This window comes from Amblyomma mixtum, chromosome 4 (genome assembly GCF_055824585.1).
Source record: "Amblyomma mixtum isolate Tamu chromosome 4, ASM5582458v1, whole genome shotgun sequence".
Classification (NCBI taxonomy): Eukaryota; Metazoa; Arthropoda; class Arachnida; order Ixodida; family Ixodidae; genus Amblyomma; species Amblyomma mixtum.
Genome location: NC_143015.1, coordinates 104,178,599 through 104,193,264, shown reverse-complemented (window position 1 = coordinate 104,193,264; position 14,666 = coordinate 104,178,599). Strand labels below are relative to the sequence as shown.

Below are 14,666 nucleotides of genomic sequence, written 5' to 3'. Positions count from 1 at the left end.
GGCGTCCGGAAGAAGTTTCCCCTCTTCGCCCCCCCCCCCTCCCCACCATACTGGAATTACGGATATTATTTATGCCCTAGTAGAAAACAACTGCAAACCTACCGCCTCCCCCATCCGCGGACATCGGGTGACCCCACTTGGAAAAAGTTCTGCGGACGCCCTTGTTCAAACGGTTTTTGCGTGGCTCGGCACACTAATTGCTTCCGCGGGATGTGCGCTTTTTTCTTTCTCTCTGCTGCTGTTTAGTGAAAAAGAACTATTAGCCTCCTACTCGGCAAAATCAAACGACGGACGTGCGTCGGGAAAGGAAAGGAAAGGTTCATAACTGGCTTCTTGGGTCAGTGGCCACCTTAATGGCACATTGAGGTGTACTACGTGGCGGTATATATTTTAGTGACAAATGTGCGCAGCATGCGTTCACGTTCACTACGTTGCGGCATAAACACGGCACTAGGCACCTCTTTCTTCTTTCCCTCCCACCTTCCTACCTTACGGTGCGCGTGGTGCAGGTGCCCCACGAAGATGAGAATTACTGCGCCATTTCCTTTCCTCAAAAACAAAAATTTTCAACTTTTCAATACGCATGTCGCCAGCGTTCTAAGGCGTTTGCATTTGCCGTTGGCGTTCCTTGGCGTTTGCCGTTGGCGTGCCTTGGCGGAGTCCCTTTATGAGCTTTTCTATAAAAAGCTTTAGGTAAAGGCGCATAAACGATTTTCGCATCGAAATTTTGACGCAACCGTTCGTCATACACTGTTGTCGGTGGTGTCAAGCTTTCTCATTGCATTGGTTTATGGTTTGTGGCGGTTTAATGTCCCAATGCTATGGGGGACGCCGTAAGGGCTCCGGGAATTTTGACCAGCCGGGGTTCTTTAACGTGCACTGACGTCGCACAGTACACAGGTCTCTAGAATTTTGCCTCCATCGAAATGCTACTGACGCGGCCGGGATCGAACCCGAATCTTTCGGGGCAGCAGCCGAGCGCCATAACCACGGAGCCGACGCGGCAGATCTCATTGCATACCTTATGTCGCTGTCACGTTGGAAGATAGTTCGTAGCCTGCGCACTGAGAAATTCAACAGAGACGCACTTCTGAACGATGATTCCACAAACTATAAATTCATGGAGGTCGGAGTGAAACATGCAAACTTGAATATCTGTCGTGAACTATCTTCCAATCTTAGTCACGTTGCCAGATAGTTCGCGGCAGGTATTCGAGTGTACGGTGTTTCACATAAACCTTCGTGGATTCAGCGTTATTGGAGTCATCGTTCCGAAGCGCGTCTTCGTTGCATTTCTCATTGCGCAAGCTGCGTCTAGCTCGAGCGCTCACGATGAGGGTTTTCACCTTCAGTGCACATAAGCAGTGCAAAATGCACTATGAATTCTTGCTCGCGCTTCTTCATTGCGTCTTCGTTCTTGCGCGACGCTCTCCTTGCTGACACGTTGTATTCACTGTTTGGCTTCGTCACACGTAGTGTTGTATCATTGTATCCTTGTTCTGTACTGCTGCGTTCTTTTATGTTAGTTTTCGCTCAAACTGACGCGCCCAATGGGAGGGCATGGTGGTGGCACGCTGTGGTGGCTAATTTGTTTTTTTTTGCTTTGCATATTGTTTCAATGCGCCATTAATATCTCGTGCGTTCCTCGTCTTGCTGTACCATTATTCACTCTTTTGTTGTGTTAACGATGGCAGGTGTAAGTGCTGGCATGTTTTATTCGCTTTCTTGTTTAATTGAATGCGCTTTTGTTGAACTTTATGCTCTTTTCCTTTTTCGTCTTTGTTAGTGCGCGTTAAAGATCCCCAGGCGGTAGAAATTATTCAGGAGCCCTTAACTTCGGCCCCTCTTTCTCTCTTTCACTCCCACCTTCGTCCCTTCCGTCACGGCGCGGTTGAGGTGCCCACCAGGGAGTGTTACCACGCCTTTCGTTTCTTGAAAAGCAATCGTTATCCTCCGGCATGCATTGCTTGCTGGCACATCATTATCGTCATTGATGTAGGCGCTGTTGCTTTGCGGCTTCCATTAGTTCGAATGCACTTCTTGCCACACACCCCGGGTTTCAGCGGTGTCTGTCTAAAACCTCTGTGAAGCACGTGCAATTGGCTCACTGGGTCAGTGGACACCTCAGTCGCGCTGTGCGTAGGAGGTGGCATCCACCTACTATTTCAGGCAGTTTCGCCGCCTTTCCTTCTCTCAAAGCCACCGGAAGCTTGTTTCGACTCTGTAGATTTTTAGGAAAGGAAGGGCGCATAACTGGCTCCCTTTTTTTATGGACACCTCAATTGAGCTTTGGTGTGTGTGGCGGTGGTGTCCACCTACAAAAAATACTTCTTTCATGCGATAATTCGTGCTTAGCAATGCTAAACTCCAAACTGTTTTTGTAGCGTGAGATACATTGGCCACAGTCTCGCCGTTTCGTGTGCACCCTCCGTCGACCATACTGCGCATGTGCGAGGAGCGAGTGACGTTACACCGCTGCCGCTGCTGCCGCCGGCGTAGAGGCACGTGACGTCACTGCTCACACTGCGTATATCGTGGCACAGCAGAGCTAAGCCACTGCCGACTTTTAGTTGCACGCGCTATTTTACACGTCTTTGTTGAGGCCTGCTGCGTTCATTCTTTTCCAGCGTTTATGGTCTGGTGCTGTATTACTCTCACGAGGTAGGGTCTATGAACAGGGAAGGAGATCGATTTTGAAGCACAAAGAATGTATGAAGCCGAGGAGACTATTGGGATGATATGGAACAAGTGAAGAAAAGGAAAATTCGGCTATAACAATGAACACGCTGAAGGTGGAAATAGGTTGACTTGTAGTTAAAGAACAGTAAACACACCGTGGTAGAAAACCGGTGTTGCACTAGTATATATATGTATGTTTAGTCAGAGGAGAGATATGAAGAGTTAGTAATTTACGGTGGGCTCTTAAGGTCCCCATATGATGTCAATGCGAAAGCATATTTTGACGTAAAGTCCTTTTCCCTAAATGTCTTTGCCCTAAAGGTGTTTGACTAAAAGGTTTTCGTCCTTAAGGCGTTTGCCCCAAATACGGTCATCCTAAAGTACTTCACTCGGTTGCATTTCACTCTAAACACCCTCTACCTAAAGGCGTTTCCCATAAAAACTTCAAGCTAAAGGCCTTTATCATTTTTAGAGTTAATTATGACCCTAATCATTTTTCAGTCATGTCCTTCATCTTTCCACTACTACCGCTATCACTGTCACTCACCGCTGTCTCTTCCAATATCTGCTTCATTGCCTATGGTGATTCATTACTACTTTATTCTACACTGCTGTGATTTTTTGATGACGTCATGGGGTTATGGGGCGCCACTTTATGACGGACATCTGGTTTTGCAGCTGATAAGCTTTTCATTAGTAATGTGCAGAATAAATTGTACAGTTGATAGTGATCCGTGCCTGTCAATTCTTGGCTGATGCCTCAGTGTGATCATACGCCGTCTTTTCTAATAACAACAACAACAGAAGAGGTGACGTGGACAAGGGCAGAGCATTCCAGCTGTCAACGGGGTTTATGTCGTCTTCATGCAGGGAACATGCACCTTACGCACCTTCACTCGCACTGTCTGACTAACGGAGACAACAAAAGAAAACGTTATGGGGAATGGCTCCCTTTTCACCCTAGCTTAGTCCTAAGCGAAAATACACTTGTTGACCTTTTTTTTTCTAAGATAAGCAAAGCTTCATAACAAGCTTTGAGCTGTAACTTAAACATTTCGTTCTTTTTCATAAAGCCTGCGAACTTAATCGTAGGCAAATTCAACGTTGTCTTAGCCGCATGGTAACTTTGTTCAATAATGCAGCGAAAATACAAGACAACTCTTAACATTCGTCCTGGATCCGACGCCTCAGGTATCCGTCGGTAACATCACCAGTTTAACTTTGCAGCGAAACGAATAACTTAAGTGCTTAGCTTCCTTACTGAACGGAAATTTCCAAGCAATTCCACTTACACCTTTCTTTGGCGTTTGGCTGTACCATCCAGAGCTCCTTGAATTTTATCTGACAAAAGCCATCAGCTCCTAAAAGACACCAGTCGAGTAGTACTTGGTTGGTGACTTGAGGAAATCTCACTTCATTAGAGCTGCCTGCTCGTCCCACCATGTTTGTGGAATGCCAGGGAAGTTTATGCAACATGTAATGGCCAGGTTCATCCTATCCAACATTTCACGCAAGGGTTCAGTCACGCAAATGCTCAAACCGCTAAAGTTGCGTGCTTTATAAGATCGCCGGAAATAAGCTAGGCGGGAGCTACTATTTATAATCCTGGAACTTCAACAGTGACAGAACACATTACTTCATTCTTTTTTTCACTTCCACTTCCTCCCTTCCTGTACGTTGCGGTTGAGTGTACACCGAGATGACAAAGAATTACTGCGCCATTTCCTTTCCTCAAAAAGCGTTGCGTTCAAAGGGCAAGGCACCACGCCGAACGGGTGTGGTGGGGTTCTGTGGACTCCCTGGCAGCGCCACAACACGCTGTCGCGTTTGACTCCTAAAGGCGCAGCCTAAGCATAATTACATAGCAGTTAATTAGTATTTAGTCGTCAATCAGTAATTATTCATTAATTAGTAATTTGCCATTACTTAGTATTTAGTACTTAATTACGCGTGACCTCCTACAGTGTTGACATCACCAGTGCCACAAAGGCAGTCAAAGTGGTGCGGAAAACGCTTTCGCCTCTACCCACTTTATACAGCCGCTGCGATTGCCGCGCCGTTGCTTCCACAATTCTACTCGGGATGGCCATTGGTCACACCACAGCCAGTTTTAAGGCGAAAGGCTTTAATGCCTTATGCTGTCGTGACAAAGACGTGTTACCAAATGTGTCCGCATTTCGGATGCATTCATTATGTGGGCATATGCCAATCAATAGCCAATCCATACTTAATCGGGTGCAATCGAAAGGCCTCGGAACATAATATAGAGATTTCTTGATTATATCATTGTACTTTAATGACTAAATGAATAATTAGTAATTGGTATTAAAGTGCCTCGTGGGACTATGCACTGCGCCTGTACCCTAACAACACTAATCAATCAGTGTTCTAGTTAAGGTCACTTTAACTATCACTAACCACAAAATAACTATTATCACGAAATGTACGATTTATGCTTAACTATCATTAACCGTCATTATTCTAGAGAGTTTCATCACTTGACAGGGGAGTGAAAGGACATGATGGATGACATTAGAACCATGGTAAAGACCAATTAGCCTAATTAACGTTTCTAGTCAGACCACATAAATAAATAAAACCGAGTAGGAAATTGGTCGAGTTGGGGAATAGAACCAGGGTCTCCGGAGTGCGAGACGTTCACGCTGAGCACTCCGCTATGCCAGTTCGATGGTTTGGAATGAACAAAGGCGCGTCTAGCTAATATGGCGTCTTCGTTCACTCCCATCTTCCTCCCTTCCCTTACGGCGAGATTAGAGTGTCCACCGAAATATGCGAGAGAGACACATTTCCTTTCCTCAAAAACCAATTTACCGGCGAGCAAGGTGTAGAGCCGAATGAGCGATGGCGTTCTGTAGACTCCCTGGCAGTGTTGCAAGACGCTGTCGCTTTCCACTCTTAGGATCCGCTCTTAGAAGCGAAGCTTAACATCTTCACCACACATCAGGGACACAAGCAGCAACACTGCGCTTAAGGCTTTCGCCTCTCCGCACTTTAGGTCAACAAAGTGCCCCCCTGAATTTTTTCCGGCGCGCGGTGCAGACAAGTACAACTGCAACTACTGCTGCTACGACGCCGACGCCGCCGACTTTTCCACCAAACGAGCTGTATACGCTGCAAAGTAATAAATTTACGAAGAAGGCATGATTATAATTGCCATTCTCCGCAATCACACATTAATGCATAAGATAAGCCTATTCATTTCTCTCTGAAACATAGCAGAGTGCACTTCCTTGCCAACTGCTTGTATCATCGTGTTATGTCAGTTATCATCATGTGAAAATAGAATTATTTTGAACCTGTAAAGTGCATTTTGTCTGCGTCGAAACTTTTGTGTTGTTTGTATTGTAACCTTGTTCTATTCTTACGACAACCTTTCGTTTTTGTTGTGAACAAGTGCGGTTTCTTCCCTCCACCTGGTAACTGCCTTTATCGATCAACCGTATTAAAAAGATTTATCACTGCTGCAATAATCGGTGGGCACTCTCCATTACCGGCCCTCTTCGCAATCGCGAGAAGCGTGTGTAGAGTTTCAAGAGTTAAAGGCCCCCTTTACTGCGAGAACTGCTTTCTCTCTAAGAAGTAGGCCTTCACGCGCCCCTACTGCCTCAAATTATCCTCCCATCTGCGCTTCCATGCATACGGTGTACGATTACGAACACATGCGGGATTTTTTTCTTATCAAGCTCCTTTTACACTTTATGACCATCCACTTATTGCAATCATGTGATCTTAAACCTTAATGCCTTCCGAAATGGCGCATTACGAAAGGTGTGCGTTAATGCTTTGAAACTTTTCAGTGGATGGAAGGATGCAGTGCGCTGGAAATTGTGCAGCAATATTTGCATTACGCATCGATTTCGATTGGACATTTGCAAGTATTGACTACACTTGGAGACCATGTACAACTTATATGCAGGAGAGCCAACTGTTCCGAATGTAGGTTCTCAACTGGTTTCATTTTGCGCCGCTGTTCTAGGTATACGTGAAGGGACGCCTCTTCCTTAGCAGTGACGAACACAGCCAGCAGGGGCCCCTGGCATCACACTACAAAATCGCAGAGCCAACAACATGTCCGGGCGGGCATGCCTTTTATGTCCGTTCTTTGCGAAAGAAAAGGCTAAAATGGTGAGTACCGTAATATCTCCTGGTAAATGCCGCTGCGATGGCTCCGTATTTGTGGTACTTGCCTTCTGATCTCAGATACGCGGGGTTCGACTCCAGCCGCGATGGTCGCATTCTGACGGAGGCGAAATGTTAGTGGCTTGGGTATACTATGCCCGCCAGTGCACGTTTAAGAACTCCAAGTGGTCGAGATTATCCGGAACCGTCCACTACGTGAACCCTCACAGCCCGAGACCCTTTGGGACGACAGAACCCACAAAACCTTTTCCATCACTTGGTAACCACAGCATGGCGCGGAGAAGCTCCTTTCTAAACTTCAAGGTGGTTTGCTTTACTTGAAGAAAAACCTAGTATGCTTAGGCGATATTGCGTAAGTTGGGAAACTAGCCGAGAACAAGCGTAAAGGTAAGAGCACCCACCCTGCTACCCTGGCAGGCAGTTGGTTGGTTGGTAAACATTTATTAAAACAGTCAAGGGGCCGAAGGCCCAGATCTAGGGGTCGGCCAAGACTCCTTGGAATCTGGCAGCCTCTAGAGCGAGACCGATGAGCGTTCGTTGGTCGTCTAGGGTAGAGCTGCGTAGACGAGCCTCCCAGGTATGTTGTGTGGGTGTTGGTATGTGTTGTCGTGGACAAGTCCAGACCATATGAAGGAGGTCTGCTGGGATACTGCAGTGTTTACACATCGGCATATACCGTTCAGGAAATATATGATGGAATCTTTTGGGATTGGGGAAAGTGTCCGTCTGGAGTTGGCGCCATGTGACGGCCTCTGTCTTTGTAAGTTCTTGGTGCGGACCTGGATAGAGTTGGCGAGAAAGACGATAGTGCTGGAGCAGATCGCGTGAAGTGATTATGGTGTCCTTCCTGACCACGGCGGGCATGTTGGGGGCGGAGTGATAAGCTGCTCGGAAAGTGAGCCCTCGAGCTAGCTCATGTGCTCCCTCATTACCCTTCAGACCCATGTGGGCTGGAGCCCATATCAGTAGGGTCAGGTGTTTAGGAGGATTTGATACGAGTACGCGAAACGCTTCGACTGAAATACGGCCATGAGCAAAATTAAGAATGGCGCGCTGTGAGTCACTTATGACTACTCTAGCTTTAGAAGTGGACAGCGCGAGAGCAATAGCTACTTCCTCCGCTGTAGTGATATGTGAAGTGCGTACGGAGCAGGAGGCATGAAGAGTCATGTTCTCATCTGTGGCAACCGCTGTTGCAGCAGTCCGAGTAGGATGGTCTGCCGCGTCTGTGTAAAGCACATCAAGTCGGCCAGCATATCGCTGCTGGAGTGACGTGGCCCGAGCTTCTCTGCGATCTTGATGATGAGTTGGATGCATGTTGCGGGGGAGAGGGAGAGTCTTGATGTTGGCCCTGATGGCAGGTGGGAGATTGACCACCGAGGATGGCGGACGGAAGGGAGCGATGCGAAGTCGTTCAAGGATAGAGCGGCCTGCGGAAGTTAGGGAGAGGCGTTGGCGCTGGGCCAGGAGGGCCGCCTCAATGAGCTCGTCAACCGTGTTGGAGACACCAAGGGCGAGGAGCTTGTCGTTGGGAGTAGAGAGAGGAAGACCAAGGGCTGTTTTGACGCCGCTGCGGATAAGGCAGTCCAGGCGGTGCTTCTCCGTGAGCGTGAGACGTAAATATGGGGCAGTGTAAGCAATACGACTTACTACAAATGCTTGAAAGAGACGAAGGAGATTCGCCTCCTTCATGCCTGCCCGCTTGTTGGAAACGCGCCGTATGAGACGGGCTGTCTGCTGTGTGTATCGATGGAAGCGTTGTATTGTGCTGGTGTTGGCTCCGTTGGCTTGGAGGTGGAGGCCAAGAATTCGGATGGTGTCGACTGTAGGCACGGGAAGGTTGTTAACAGTGAGGCGGATATTTGGAGATGTGGGGGGTTTCCGGGTGCCGGGATAACGCACAAAGAAGAGCTCAGATTTTGCTGCTGAGCACTTAAGTCCTTTGTCCGATAAGTAGTCTTCAACTGTGTTGATCGCCGCCTGGAGAGTCTCTTCAATGTGTCCGTCACTGCCGCCAGTCATCCAGAGGGTGACGTCATCTGCGTAAATGCTATGATGAAGGCCCTCGTGGCGGGCGAGTCGAGCGGGAAGGCCCATCATAGTGATGTTGAAAAGCAGCGGAGACAGGACGGAGCCCTGCGGCGTGCTCTTGTTGCCCAGGGAGATATCCTCGAGGGAGTGTGGACCGGCAACGAGCGTGGCAGTGCGATCCGTAAGGAAAGCACGGATATAGTTGTACAGAGTTTCGCCCACCTGCAGATTCTGGAGGTTGGACAGGATATCAGTGTGTTGAACGTTGTGGCAGGCAGCAGTTAATGGTTGATCGCGAGAGTTTGCTCATCCAATGAACGCTACGGCCTATTGCAGCAGTTCCGCGTGTCTGCCACAACGTTGTCAGCTCTTACTCATGCAGCCCACATCTCTATCTCATCCGGGCGCGGCGGCCGAATTTCGATGAAGGCGAAATTCAGAGGCCCGTGTACTGTGCGATGTCAGTGCACGTTAAAAATCCCAGACGGCCGAAATTTCCGGAGCCCTTCACTAAGGCGTCGCTCATAGCCTGAGTTGTTTTGGGACGCTAAACACCAATAAACCAAATCAATCGTCCCGCCATGTAACTATAAGCGTGATTCAGGCGTCCACTGACCCAGGGAGCCAGTTATGCGAACTCCCTTTCCTTAAAAAATCATCGGAGTACGTTGTCAACGCCAACGCCAATGAACACAATGAATGCCGACGGCCTATGGCTTTAGTTCCGTGTTTTTGGCGCAATTTTGTCAATTCCAACACAAGCAGCGCGCATCTCTCACTACCGCCACGTAGCTCGAAGCACGACTGAGGTGTCCAATGTGCCAAGAGGGCCGGTATGCGCCTTTCCGTTGCTTTCCAAGCTACCGCTCCCCTGCTTTCATATCTTAAAGCGCGAGTAATGTACAATGTCCCAGGGGACCAGTTATGCGCCTTTCCATTGCTTTCAAAGCTCAAGGTCATTTGAAGGTGAAAACTGGGCATACGGCGACCGAAGCTCGAGGTCCCATAGTGAAACTTTCGTTTCAAAAACATTGCTTGTAGCAACATGCCTGGGCTACATAGGCTGCAAATATAGGCTTCGCTGTAAAGGTACCATGTGTTTAACACCATTTTCTTATGGCAGCTGGTTTCATCGCTATTAATACTCCAGTTCATATACTTGCTCACGTTTACATGCCACAGGTCTACTGCAGCTCTTTTTACTAGGTTTAGGTACCTCTTAATCACTACGAATATGCAACGAGTCCCGTCAGTCAACCCTTTTCACCTAGTCATGCATAGACAGCCCGATTTAAATGAAACATGAAACATTATTTCGGCGCTTTTTCAACCGTGAAACTCTTGCCTTAGTGAACCCGTAAAATCGGTAAATTGGTTTTTGAGGAAAGGAAATGATGCAGTCTGTCTCTCTCATATATCTAGTTGGACACCTGAACCGCAAACCGCTCCTTGAGAGACGGGAGGAAGGTGGGAGTGAAAGAAGAAATAAATAGGTGCTGGAGGCCTCCATAGTCGAGCTCTACCGAATAATTTCGACCACATGGGAATCTTTGACGTGCACTGACATCGCGCAGCACACGGGCGCCTTTCGCGTTTCTTCGCCTCCAAAGAACCCTAGAGCGCAGACTCTGGCCCCCGCCACAATGTATATGACAAGTGCTATTTTTCTGCACGAACGCCCAACGCCCACGACGCGGACCCTTGCTCGCCGAAGCGGCTTTGTGCACGCTTTCCCCCTTTCTCTTTCACCCTTGCAGAAATGGCCTCATCGACGCGCCACCTGTCGCACTAGCCTGAAATGAAACGATGTAAGGACCAGGGTTGCAGTAGTTCAAGGCGACTTTTCGAGTGCACAGCCAGATAGTTTTCTCTTCACCACCGGAATTTGGTAGCTTCATGGCTGCCCCCTGGCCTGACATTTCCAGCATTGCAAACACATTCGTGGCTCTCAGTGCATCTGCCTTGATGATGGAATTATTATTGGTGGTGATGTAACTTATGCGCTGCTGGCATGTGTAACCCAGAACCCCGAATGCCGAATAAAAGCTTGGTAACTCTGCTCTGGTCGAATTACTATGGAGGCGAAATTGTATTGCACAGTGCTATGTAAGTGCACGTTAAAGAGCCCCAGGCAATCGAAATTTCAGGAGCCCTTCACTGCGGCGTCCCTCATAGCCTGAGTCGCTGTGGGACGTTAAACCACCATAAACCTAAACGTTCGAAATAACTTTTAGTGAGACAAGTACAATTATCTAAAGAAGCCCGACTGAACCTTTTCGTGTCTTGTGCCAATCTAGACTGCCATAGCTGAAAACCGTTCATTTCAATGAAGATCTGACAGTAATCTGCCGGCAATAAAAAATATCAACAAAAAAAGGGCATTATGTTGGAAAATCTATCGCATATTTATGAGAAGCTAGGTGTGATTCACACCGTCTGTATTGATCGACGATTGTCGTTATGAGTCAATACAGGAACGCTGGGCGAACACTTGCAAGATATAGCCTTTCACGTGCATTAGATAACAGCTTTTTTATCTATACCGATATGTAGGAGGTCCGATTTCAGGCTTTGGCTTCGGGGCATCCTAAGGCATATAATTATAATATACCGATATGAAATAAGAAATGCTCTGATTTAAGCGGAGTGATCTGCTACTGAACAATGCAATTTCGTATAGGTTAAGAAGGTTTTCACCATGTTAAAATCGTCTTTAAAAGTACCCGTATGCATATCGTTGCTTTCCTATAGGGACACCGTTCCTCTCCACGTGGTACCCCGCTGCTAATGACGCAGTGGCGTGATTTCCAAACTTCCGCAAGCAGTACCAGAACCTGAAATGTATGTTTGCAGCTATTTTAGCGCTACTTATTGGCATTAATAAATTTCAACACGAAAATATTTAGCTCCGGGGGCGTTGGGCGCAAGGGTAGCGCATCTGTCATCGGTGCACACCGAAGCATATATATCAGACAATCTAGTTTTGTGACGTCACGGCGTTAAACACTCACATGTATGCGCAAAATTGACGCAGAAAAAAAGGAAGAATAAGAATCGGCGCCACTTTCAGTTTTACTTTGAAATTGTAACTTTTCATCTTGTCTCATGCTCAGTCTAAACCGATAACTCACCAATGTCTTCCCTAACACGTAATTGGCTCAATATTGAGGGCGTATTGGCACATACCGGTCGCACAACAGACTACAGTAAAACTATGCATTTGCATTATTAGGGCCGATTACCTGTGCTACTTGGGATGTTCCTAATTTCGGAATAACCTTCGTCAATTTGCCACTTCAGCATATTAAGAGGCTGAGTTCGCTAACGGGTCTATTTTTTACGACGCACTGTATTCGCTCAAGAGACTTCAATAAAATTGTGGCGTCGCTGCTGAAAGCGAAAAGATCGAAAAAATTGGCTCGCACCGATCAAAAATTGGTGGTAATTAAAGGGCAATTGCATATGTTAGAAATCGACGGGCTTAAATGTGTCGAATATATGAAACTTGCAGGTAAAGCATACGAAGTCCTTTTGGCTTGTGTTCCTAATGGTGACGTAATCGATGATTAAATTTGCTATGGCCTTCACGCTTCGCCGCCGCGCGCAGTGGCAAGTGGGCGCGCATAATGACGTCATCGAAGGTACTGGTACATTTCCAACGCATAAACACTTAGTTTGAAGGAAACAAAAACAAACGTGACCGAAGGCAAAGCCCACCGAGAGTTCTTCGGCAGCATCAGACAAGACAGAGCGGGGTGTGCTTGATGGCAGAGATAGGTGGAAATCTTACCTTCCGTGACGTCACATCGAACTTACGCACACTCCTCCGGAACATTGAGGAGAAGCCTAAATAAAGTTCAATCCACGATTTCACCACTATTTTAAATGCTAGCGCAAAAACTCTCAGCGTACTTTACCTACTGGCTGTATGCATTTGAATCATTGAATTTCGCGCGATTCTCCAGAAGTTGTGCAGTTGTCTTTTAAGGTGAAATAAGTACTGAAGGCTTTGCTTTTTTTTTTGCCTTTGGGTAAACACCAATTACGCATTACAAATTTATTGGGAGCCGCTTCTTGCCGTATTTCTCCTGTTATGTGCAGTGGAAGAGGATGCAGTTTCTTCGTTGTCATGGAGACAACCCGCAGAACCATCGTGCGTCATGTCCCTGCGTGTTCGTCTCGGGTCTCGCGTGGAGCGAATTCGAAGGCGGAAACAGCATGCCACGTGGGGCGTTGCTTGAAGCAGCCTGGTACGAAGAATATTTCCTGTTTTACATGCTGCGGACACGCATAAAGAAAGAACGGAATACAGCCTGTGTTAAGCGTCTGGAAATCTTGTGGTCATGAGATCATGCATAGGCCGTTCTGTCATTTCTAGTTGATGAATAGACTTCGTTGTATGCACGGTCATTTTTGTTTTCATATTTTTGTTTCTTGTTTTTGTTTTGCTTTCCTCCGAAGCTGTGGTGAGGGTTACGGACTGATTAGAGAGCCCTCAGGGTGGACCCAATGCTTTAAATGTCAATTTATGCGTCGCTCGAAAGTATTAGTTTGCATTACATAGAGAGTTTACATTTGAAAAGTATAGATGGCTTATAGCTGTGGTGACGTTTACATATTGATTTGAGAGCCGTCAAAGTTGACCCATTGCTTTAACTGTCAGTTTATGCGTCGTTCAAAAGGATTATGTTTGCATTATATAGAGAGTTTACAGTTGAAAAGTATAGATGGTGTGTAATAGTGTTTATACACTTCGATTTCTTCATGTGAGGTAAAGTGTCTCCGGGAGGGGTAATGTGTATTTAAGGCGAGTATTTATTGATTTGTTCTAAAATATCTGCTTTTCTTTTGGATCAAGACAGCTTTGATTTGATTGGAAAGCGCTTAGTTCGTGCTGCGAATCTACCGCAGGTTCTAAAACCGCTACTTGAAAGGCCGCATGCAAACGCTCTGTAGAATCATTCGAGAGACCGTTATTACCCCCATATCTAAAAGACTGTCCGCGTCGGCGTCGGCTACCGTTTCAAGCCTCGCAGTCTTAGTATTAAGATCTTCCATTTTATTTCAGTTATTTGTTATGTAAAATTATTGTTTGACGATTTGAAAACAATTTTTTTAAAGAAGTTGAAAGTTGCTGCCATAAAAAGTAAAGTAACAGTATGAGTACATGTATAAAGTGAATATAAGAGCTTTCTAGCACTCTGAGAAAGCCCTCAGCAACATAAATCAACCACTGAAAAATTACCGGAGTTGCTTTTTAAGCAGCTCAAAAGCAATTGCGGTTCAATCCGCGTAATATTGCAGTCTTACCATCACTCCTAAATTTTTTTGACCGGCAACTTTTCAGGTAGGATTTTCCCTATGCAGGAGAGCCAAAGCCCCACTTCTACGTATGAGATACCTGCGTCGCTCATGGACGCCCTTGCAAGCTGTCCATTTCATCATTCGTTCCACTACAGTCCCAGTGAGTAAGCCTCGCTTAGTATAAGTGAACAGTGGTTGGCATTTCAACTCTAGCCTTTTTACACTGGAAATATCTTATTCACCTCACAACTTGTCGGAAATGTTCATAGCGCGAACACCGTAGCATCGATGCTCAGCGTTGGATGACCAACATGAAAACGAAGGGTTTTATTGCGAAAGCAATGCTATGCCAGGTCTAGCCGCTCGTCGCGTGGTCAGGAGCCCGCGGACCCCCTGCTCCTCGAGGAGCCGGCCCCGCACCTAACAGATGGTGCGATGTCAGCCTCTCCATTGCTATGCGATGCGTGACGTCAGCTTTTATGCCAAGCATA

General features: G+C 46.8%; 1 protein-coding gene across 17 annotated transcripts in view; it reads left to right on the top strand.

Annotated features, from left to right (window-relative positions):
- LOC149347671 (uncharacterized) overlaps positions 1 to 14,666 on the top strand; it is a 76,666-nt gene that overhangs the window by 866 nt on the left and 61,134 nt on the right. For all 17 annotated transcript variants that reach the window (XR_016292568.1, XR_016292566.1, XR_016292565.1 and 14 more), the window contains exons 2-5: positions 6,677 to 6,825; positions 11,623 to 11,712; positions 12,973 to 13,121; positions 14,219 to 14,335. The gene's annotated coding sequence lies outside the window, so the exon portion shown is untranslated. The remainder of the gene's footprint in view (positions 1 to 6,676; positions 6,826 to 11,622; positions 11,713 to 12,972; positions 13,122 to 14,218; positions 14,336 to 14,666) is intronic.